This window comes from Marmota marmota, unplaced genomic scaffold, assembly GCF_001458135.2.
Source record: "Marmota marmota marmota unplaced genomic scaffold, marMar, whole genome shotgun sequence".
In the NCBI taxonomy this organism is placed as follows: Eukaryota; Metazoa; Chordata; class Mammalia; order Rodentia; family Sciuridae; genus Marmota; species Marmota marmota.
In genome coordinates this window covers 12,981,593-12,991,960 of record NW_026000142.1, presented here as the reverse complement: position 1 = coordinate 12,991,960, position 10,368 = coordinate 12,981,593, and the positions used below count along the sequence as shown (strand labels likewise).

At 33.0% G+C, this 10,368-nt stretch overlaps 1 long non-coding RNA gene across 1 annotated transcript; it reads right to left on the bottom strand.

Annotated features, from left to right (window-relative positions):
* Positions 1 to 7,239: 7,239 nt before the first annotated feature.
* On the bottom strand, positions 7,240 to 10,185 carry LOC125611373. The gene is made up of 2 exons (XR_007341541.1): positions 10,133 to 10,185; positions 7,240 to 9,332 (listed from the first exon to the last, which is right to left on the bottom strand). It is a non-coding gene; the product is annotated as an uncharacterized LOC125611373 (long non-coding RNA).
* Between the last annotated feature and the right edge of the window lie 183 nt (positions 10,186 to 10,368).

The following is a 10,368-nucleotide window of genomic DNA, read 5'->3' as shown; positions in this document are numbered from 1 at the left end:
TAGCTCTTATGATATTATCAAGCCCAGATATCTCCTCTTTGTCCAGCTTTCATTAGTTGGCATTACTTAGATAACTGCCTCTACATGTTACTTGGCAGCTTCAGGCTTGCACATGCCTAGTTAGATTCTCTCCTCTTCTGGAATATAAAGAAAATTCAGCTAGGTGATTGTTACCTTTCTTTCAGCTCAAAATTCTATGATGTATAAGTAACTCACAATAACTACTGAGTATATAAAATATCTCCTGATTTAAAGAGTGATTGTTCAAAATTGAGTGTATATATATATATAAAGTTCATTAAAGGCTTATTTCTGTGGTTATTTTAAACTTACCCTTTTCATTTTAGTAACTTGTCTCTTTCAGTGATACAAGTAAATACACTATCTAGCCCAAGTGTCACAAATTCCAAGTCAATTGATACCAAATTATTGAGATTTTAATGTAATTTAGATACTAATACTAGTATACATGTGAAAAATGCAGAGTGTTAAAAGAAGGCTTTACTTATCAATTACCAAGCAAAATTCCAGGCTTGAAATTTTCCTTCTTATTAGAAAATGGGACAGGAGAAAAATCCACATTAGCAATTGCAGAACTCAATTTCTTCCATTAAAATGTTGGTTGTTTGGGAAAAGATTCTGTTACAGAAGAAAAAAGGTGTAAAATTCAAGCACTTGAGGAATAAATGACTGGAAAGAACATTAAATTTGACTTCTAAGCAATGAAAAAATCTAATATAATATAATGAATAAATATAATACAATGTGGCAGTTTATCTTTGTTATATAAAAACTCATTCATGATTTGAAAATTAAATTATCCTGAGATTGTTAGTTATGATCTCTTAAATAGTGTAAACATAAATGAAAATATTAACATCATTTCAACTTGACAGGGACCAGTACTTTATAATTTGGGTAAAGTTCCAACTTCATGGTAATAATACTGGAGACCCTAAACATGTCATATGAATATTTCTGGAAAGCTAAAATTAAAGCTTTCTCAAAGATGCTATTTGGGCTGAGGAGCCAGTTAGAGCTGCAGCAAATTCTGCCTCTAGAGAGCTCCATAGCAGCCACTTAGAATTCAGTTCATGGCTCGTGATTCTATTATTACATCCAATAGCTATACAAAGTGAATATAATGTGCTCCTGGACATTTAATCCCCCATGGCAATTGCACTTCTTTTTTTTACACTGATTCAACATGATTTTTAGATTATTTATTTTGGCAGTAAGAAAGACATGTAGCTTGAAAGGCATTAAGATGCATAGACTCACTTAAAGCTATTGATTCAATTTTCATTACTTATCTGTTGGCAGTTAGGGAAGGCATTTCCAGATCATTGCTTTGGGTATGACAGGTCTTTAGTTCTCTAATCTGTAATTTGGATACTGCTGTCAGACTGAAATATTTTTGTCTTTTACCACGTGCCCTAAACTATAAGCATATATGCCTATACTGATAATAATACATTCATTATCACTGTTAAAATTGCTATATGAACCTGCTCACCAATCACTGCAGCCTATGGTAGATCTTAAAGCCCTAAATATCTCCCTAAGTTCTCAGATCTTAGCACAGTGTTGGCATTTGGTGCTTCTCATTACTGAACAAATTATTGCAGGCTAATAGTGGTTTTCCTTCTTTTGTAATCTTAGAACAGAGAATCACCATTCCAAAATATTATAATTTCCTTTTTTAAGCTTATATGCATATTTTTGAAACCCTATATTTCCAGCCTGTGTCACATCTGAAAATCTGACATAAAATCTGTCAAATGGCCAGGTAATTACTGCAGTAGTCTCCTCACTTAAAATCATTTTTTCATTCAGGCTAATAGTTCTGTTCAATGCCACTGAATCCATGTTCCTTTAACACAACTTGCATTTTTAATCTCCCTACTTTGTTACTCTGTGAATGAAGCATAAACTTCGTCCTAATATTTAAGGTAATCTTTTCCCTTGTTTCAAAAATTTCAGTGAAAAATTTAGTGAGATGGGGGTCTTCAAAACCATCTAGAAGTTAAAGATTCACCAGAATTCACAGGGCTCAGAAATGCTGCCGTACTCATGATTACCATGTATTGAAGCAAAAGGGTACAGATGAAAATCAGCAAAAGGAAAAGGTACATAGGATGAAATCAAGGAGAAACCAAGCACAAGCACCAGTTGTTGACTTTAGTGGGGCTACAGACAGCAACTAATTCTCCTAGTAACAGTATTTGACAACACATGCAAAGTATTGCTTCCCTAGAGGTGCTCACTTGAGCCTTCCTGTTCTCCTGCGTTTTTATCTGGTTGAGTAACATGCATGTGCAGCTCCCACAGGACTTCTGAATCTCTAGTCTCCCAGAGACTAAAATGATACCACATGGCCCAGGGCTTAGGCATACAAAAGCACTCTTATCAGACTGGACATTCCAATTGCTCAGTCTGCCTCTAAGGAGCTAGTCAAGGACAAGTCTTTTTTGGACCATACAGGATCTGAGCCTTTACTGTACAGGTAGGTCAGTTTCCTTTTTATTACTCAGCCATGTTCTTGCTCATTCCTGCCTTTATGTTCAACAATTTGAAAAGTTTTCCTAACCATCTATGAAAATCCTTACTATCCTTAAGGGCCCAGCACAAGTCCATTCCTTTTCATGAAGACACCTTCATGTTCTTCCACATCTCCACACATAGAAGCACTTGCATCCCTGCCATGCATTGGACACTTTTATATATCACCTTCAAATCCTACTTTACTGATACAGCTGTCATGTAGTAAATACAAAGGAAATGAAGTATTACTGGTGAATTGCTTCTGTTTATTCTTTAATTTAGAATTTCATTGGCACTAAATTATCCTCCAATTTTCCTAGGATATTGTGTTTTAATGTACAAAATGAAACACAGAAGTTTTTTTCCAGACTTCTAACATATTATCATTTCCCATTTATCTTTTCTCAATAAAGCAATCTAATATTTTCATTGTTCTAACTAACCACTTTGACTCTAGGTGTTTTTCTCTGTACTTTTTTTCCCCTTTTTTAAATATAATGATCAATATGTCACATGACCTTTGGTCAAGGGAAAGAGACTTTCAATTCCAATAAATTTCTACTTATTCAGAATTTTCCTAGGGTTCCCCCTCCTCCATCAAAGAACTTGACCAGGAAATACTCTTAATTAAAATTCTGAGTATTTTTCCTAGGTCACAATAAATAATGTGGAGTCCATTGTTCAACATTAGGATAAATGTTGGCTATTATTAATTTTGACAAATTACTGTGAGTAAAATGAATAATTTAAAAATTTTTAACTCTAATTGTAACCTCTATCAGGTCATTTACTTTAAAGTGTTATATAAGCCCTAAGGCAGCATTCTCTGGCAACTTGTATCATTTCAGGAGTTTTCCTCTTTGTAGAGAGCAATATATTATAATCTATAATTTTCTTGATCTGAGAAAAATTAAGTAAAATATATCTATCTTGTGCATATTTCCAGATAAACACATTATCTCCTTTCCTGTTCCCCACCCCAAAACACACACACACACACTTATTAATACATGAGAATGTTATCTCCTCAAAGATGTCTAATTCTTCCGCACCCCATTCCTGATTATTGTTTTTCAATATATTTCAAATGTAATAAAAACTTTATAATTTTTGATTATATAGTATTTGTAACACCAGTATATGTGGGGGAAAAACAATAAAAATAATTACAGTATAATGAAGCAGAGCATTACCCTAAGAATAGGGAAGAAGTCCCATCATGCAGTTAAAAGAACAATGGAATATACCTAATGGAATGGGATTTCAATGGCATTGTAAGAATACTTGATCTGTGTTACTAGCAAGTAATACTCTATAAAATACAAGAATTTTTAAAATGTACAAAAAAAGAAGGGATGGAATATACAAAAAAAAAAAAAACTACAAAAAGCCAGGTGCAGTGGCACATATCTGTAATCCCAGTGGCTCCAGAGGATAAGGCAGAAGGATTACAAGTTCAAAACCAGCTTCAGCCATTTAGGGAAGTCCTAAGCAATTTAGCAAGACCTGTCTCAAAATGAAAAATAAAAAAGAGCTGGGGACTGGCTCAGTGGTTAAGCACCACTGGGTTCAATCTCCTGTACCAAAAAATAAGCAAGCAAACAAAAAACCCTACAAAAATTTTAACACCAACATTGGGTTTTTAAAGTTCTTAAGGCTAAAACCTCTCTTCCTATTTAAACTTTGTCTTGAAAAACAGTTCTCAACTCCTCCATCCCCTAAGTGATGCCAAAAGGCAGCAGATGGTATCCTGTTAACTAATTGTAGAAAACTCAGTTGAAATTCTATTTTACTTTTTATCCTTAGAGTTATGCAATTTACACAGACCTAGCAATCTTAAATAATAATTAAAAATGATGATATGAATTGAAATGATTGATATGAATTGTACCCACTTTAAAAAAGACCACTTGTAGTTGCTTTATGGTTCAGGTGTCAGATAAAGCTTCACAAAGACAATATTTTTTTAAATTTTGTTCACTAGTACATACACAATGTCAAGCACAATACCCAGCATATATTAATGACTTGACAAATGTCCCTCACAAAAATTCCAAAAATCTATTTTTGAAGTTGAACACATGATCACTAGGAGGCAGTATCAATTCACAAAGACCGTCCAAGCTTTGTAATTACTAAGTTCTTACTATACAGAATAAGGAAAATCACATCAAAGCATTTGATTAGGGCTGGAATATAGCTCAGAGGTACAGTATTTGCCTAGTATGTCAATGCCCTGAGGTTCAATTCAATCCCCAGGATTGCAAACCAAAAAAAAAGCATCTGACCAAATTTTACACAAATAATAATCCCTATAAACAAGATGGTATTTAAAAACTAGATATTTTGCAATTAAATGCATTTGTTGCTGCTTGAATGAGAGCACTATGCTGTTTAATGGATCAGTATCAAGCCAGATAGATGGCTTTGACATAAGTTTTTTCAGTTACATGTAAACTGAAAGCAATTTAACCAATTTGCTCATGACTTAAAAACTGAGACTAATAGCCCAAATTAAAAAAAAAAAACATTAAAATGATTAGAAATAAATCTATGAAATGAGGTAGTGAGTATAGAAGTTCAGAATGAATAGATTCTTTTCTATAGTAAAAATCTTCAGAATGTTCAAATTCCTGGTCAAAGATGTGCCTGCTCTAGGAGCACATTTAATTCTCTAGCATATTTGTTAAAATAGTGTTTTCATTTAATTTCTTTTTTAGTTGTAGATGGACCTTTTTTAAAAAAGTTGTTTATTTTTTTATGTGGTTCAAAACTAGTGCCTCACACATGCTAAGCAAGTGTTCTACCACTGAGCCACAACCCTGGCCCAAAATAGTGTTAAATTTATACATACTTTTCACATAACCAAAGTTCTTCATGATTTATATACTCAAGTTTCTTGTAGAGGATATGGTTACCAGTGAGACAGACTGAAAAATGAAAGTGACAAGACCCACATTTGAAACCTATCCACATTGACTTTCGAATACTATGAATAAAAGCTGTTGACTGTTAGGTTCTAGAAATCATACAAAGTGTTTTAAATGCAGTCTAGTTTTGTCACAGCCCAGAAAGATAGGTGTGATTCTGTCTTAAGGATTCTATGGGGTAGAGACACATCAGCATACACACATGCTAGCTAGGTCTTTTAATAACTCTACCATGCTTTCTTTTGCTATTGGCAACTATTCCTTTTTGTCCTAGTACAGATCTATTGAACCACAATCAGAAAATAGGGCCCAAGAATAAAGCATTTCAGTGAAAGTGGCCCACAGGACAGCTCTGGGAATTGTCTTAGACCTAAGTATCTCTCTGTGGGACTTCTGATGCCCCCCCATGAGATCATACTTTCTGTATTAAGTACAAAAACCAGGTTGAATTAAGATTCCCATTACTCACTAGTGCTATCTCTTGTAAGGCATTTAACTCTGCTAAGCTTCAATTACCCAACGTGTAGAATGATCACTGTTGTAAGCACTTAGCATCATGTTTGACACATGATATGCATTGAGTGGGAGAAAAAAAAAAAGGTATCTACTAATTTTGAAGGTGAAGACCAAGAACAGACTATATTACTAGTTAAGAGTTGCTATATAACTCTGACTACTACACAAAGCAGGTTCACATGTCTTTATGAAGACAGTTTATTACTTCTTATTCACATGGTAAATATTCCATTACTCATCTAAGACAAATAATATAGTTATCTTATGTTTGCTTTAAATACCACCTAAAAGTTGTTTTTTAGTCCTACTTTCATCTCATATTATTAGCTTAAAACTTCAGAATGGTTTTTATAAATGTTAAGTAGGACATTTCAGTAAAGCAGATACTAATAAAAATTTAGTATCTCTTGTTCTGGGATCAAGATTTGTAATATTTAAGCCAAAATTGTCAGTATAAAGCCATTTAAGTTATCAAAGTGCTCCAACCTAAAAGCAAAGTTATTATTATATATTTTGCAATGCTGGGGATTAAATCCAGGGCCTCATACATGGAAGGCAAGCACTCTACCTGCAGGCTACAGGACTGGGAATCCAGTCCAAGCAATGTTAAACTATTATTTTAATTTTTCCTTTTCAGGAAAAAAAAGTTGTTTAATTGCCCCTTTCAAATAACTTTAAAGAAAATATCTTGCCAAGAAATACTTGTAATTCCTTCTTAAGTTGGTTTTAGATTGTGCCTTGTGCCTGTGTCAAGTCACAGAGGTTAATTACAGGTTAAACTTGAGTCTCAATAAGAAACTAATAACAGAATTTAAGTTTCATTAAATATAAAAAAAAAACATGATATTGCATATAGATCACATTACCACATATGGATGTTGTTCCCTTACAATTTTCATGCAAAAAGAAATCCAAGAGGATATATCACATTAGAAACCCATCAACAGGAGGGTGATGACTATGGTTTGTGTTTATGTATTTACATGTTATTCGTGTTGCTACAACAAGTATTTTGGGAGATCTGACTCTGGATTTCATTTGTACTATCAGAATGAATTTTTTTTCTTACAAAATGAATGCTCTGTAGTTTTAATTATTGGAATTAGTTCCACTGAAACAGAGTATCTATTTCATAGTCCCTAACTAAACTTATTTGCTTTGCCCACTTTGCATCACTTTCATTTTATTACTAAATAGATTATAAAACCTATGTGAGATTATCATTGTGTGAAAAAATACCCAAGAAAAATGCTTATAAAAGGTAAAAAGATTTATTTTGGGTCATGGTTTGAGAGAATTCAGCCCAGGTTCAGCTGGATGCATTGTTTCTGGACCTATAGTAAGGCAAAACAAGGCAGGAAGCAGGTGGTAGAGAGACTTGATAACCTCACAGCAGCTGGGAAATAGCGTGCAAGTGGACAAGGACAAAATTCTTGAAAATTCCCCCAGTGACTTTCCTCCTCTGAAGCTCCACTACCTCTCAATAATGCCATCACATTATGAATCCATCAATGCATTCATCCACTGATGAGGTTTGAACCCTCATGATCCAGTGACTTTCCCAAACCTAAGAACACTGTTGCATGGAGACCAGGACCAAGTCTTCAATTCAGGAGCTTTGGGAGACATATCAGATCCAAACTTTAACAACCTTATACCACTACAAAGGCCAAATATTTAGGAATAGCCAATACTAGTTAATCTCTTATCTTCCCAGATGTCTTACCCTCCTGAACATCAACTAAGTTATTCTAGGGTGATGGTGATCGCTGACCAATGAAAAAAGAATCCCAAATTTTTTTCTTATAAGGTTTGTTCCTGTATAACTCAAACTATCATGTCTTAAATTTTAAGTATTTTAAAAAATGTGACTGAAACTCACCTCTAAATTCTTTGAACGGATCCATTCCAAAAGCCCTTTACAGAATTTATACAAACTGGCCACTATTTCTTCTTACTCTTCTTATAGTTTAAGCCAAACTGTGGCCTTCAAGCAATATCCAGCCTGGTGCCTGTTTTTGTACAGGAAGTTTTATTGGAACACAGCCAGGACTACTCATTTATACATTATCTACGGCTGCTTTTGTGTTACAACAGCACAGCTGAGTAACTGTGACAGAGACCAAATGGCCTTCAAAGTCTAAAATATTTACTATCTAGATTTTTACAGAAAATGTTTGCCAACCCCTATTTTAAGCACTTCCACATTGGGGAGAAAAAACAAACTAAAAATGAAATTTATAATTCCCATCACAAAGAAACACTTTGGTCTACACATGAATTAATAAGAATTTCTGTTGGCTAGCCTGGATTATCTAAACACTACTTACATTGTTTCTTCATATTCTTTCAAAAAACAAGTTTATTTCTGAGATCAGGTTTAGAGAAGTAGGAAAGTTGTTGGCAATAGCAAGCATTGCTCCAAATTAGACTAAAGGTTTACATACCCACATTTAACAACAGTAAAATTTTCAATATTAGAAATCTTAAAATTCTTAAAAATTAAAAGCTACAATGGAATTTATATTTTCAAATAAAACAGTTTATAAAATTCATTATTAATGTATTCATATTACTTTCAGATCTAATGCATTGGGTGGGCCATCCAAGGATTTTACCAACAATCTTTTTAATCAGTCCTATCTTTCCTGGTCATCTTTAATATTCAGTTCTAATTTTTGGCCCAATTTATTAAATTTTTATTAGTACTTTTTCTTTGCTCGATTAAAGACATTTTAACCACATCTCTGAGTGCTAGGGAGCAACTTTTTAAAGTACTGGTAAACCACCACTAGTTCAGTGGGATAAATGCCAATGGCTTGAATACCTGTAGAAGACAAGATATACTGTCTAGTGACTTTCTTTTAAAAAAAAAAAAAAAAATTATGAAAAAAACACATATAGCTTGCACTACTGAGGTTATTTGTGTGCACAATTTATATAATGCAACATTTCTCTTTTCAACTAGTTTTTCATAAATATTAAAATATCAGAGTACTGATTTTTTCTACGTTTTCAGAATCAATAGATTTCCACATCATTTAAGAGAAAAATAAAACCAAGCCACCACACTTATAATTTAGGCAAAATATTTTTTCAATAAAAATGTAGAAATATTTTAATTTACATATTACACTGAATCAATATGAAGTCAAAATTCACAATTACATGTTCCTAAAAATTCCAAACATCTTCCTCAGAATAACTGGTTTCTGTACAAGATTTAGATGTCCAATATACGTAGTTTTTCCTCAGTGTGCTACAGAATTTAGAGGTTCTGCTCGTATATTCCCCAAGTCAAGCGCAGAATCTGTCTCTTCATCAATTTCTCCAATGACAGCACTATAATTATTTATGGAGGGGAAACAAAAATCAAGAGTTGAAATAAACACATTTCTTAAATATATTCATGTGTATTTCTGAAATTTATTAATCAAATCAAAGCACTTGGCATCATTCTTCCAACACATATAAAACTGAACTACTTAAGATAGAAAGTAAACAATATTTTCATGAGTTAGTGAACTGCACATTTAAGTGTCAAAATGAAGGTAACATTATTACAGGAAGCAATATTAAAAGAATACTGATAAATGTTAAAAAATCAGCTGTTTGGAGAAAAAGTGAGAGGCTGATTTATAGCATTTACTAATATTCTACATGCAAATACTCCCACCATGGCCAATTTCAAGCTACTACAGACATCAGTCAATTAGTTTGCAAAATTCTTGAAAATATAACAATCTGTGTCATGAATCAGACCAAACTGGCTCTAGCACGCCAATAGGTCTAGGCCAAAGATTTAAATTTTTTTATTACAGTAAGAGTAACTTTATTCAGAACAATTATTACACATATCCCAATATAAACAATCATTGTTGTTGTAGTCAGGGGATCTGGGTCCAATCTGGTTTGCCTCTCTTTCTTTACAACTTATTTGTAATTTCACCTAAAAATCATCTCTATATAGAATATTTTATAAATCCCCAATTTGTTTAAAGATCAAGTTATCTATCTAAAGGTAATATTAAGATTTAAAAAAATATTACTTCATCTTCTATATTTTGCATATCCCCCAAATAACCTAAAATTGCATACTGCCTTCCAATCATACTTTGATGTATAAAGAAGTAAAAAATTACCTTACGATGACTTTCTTAAAAATCAGGGCAAAAAACAGTTTTCATGACTCTTCTTTTTTTTTTTAAATTTTTTAATTTATTGTTGGTTGTTCAAAACATTACATAGCTCTTGATATATCATCTTTCACACTTTGCTTCAAGTGGGTTATGAACTCCCATTTTTAGCCCATATACAGATTGCAGAATCACATCAATTACACATCCATTGATTTACATATTGCCATACTAGTGACTGT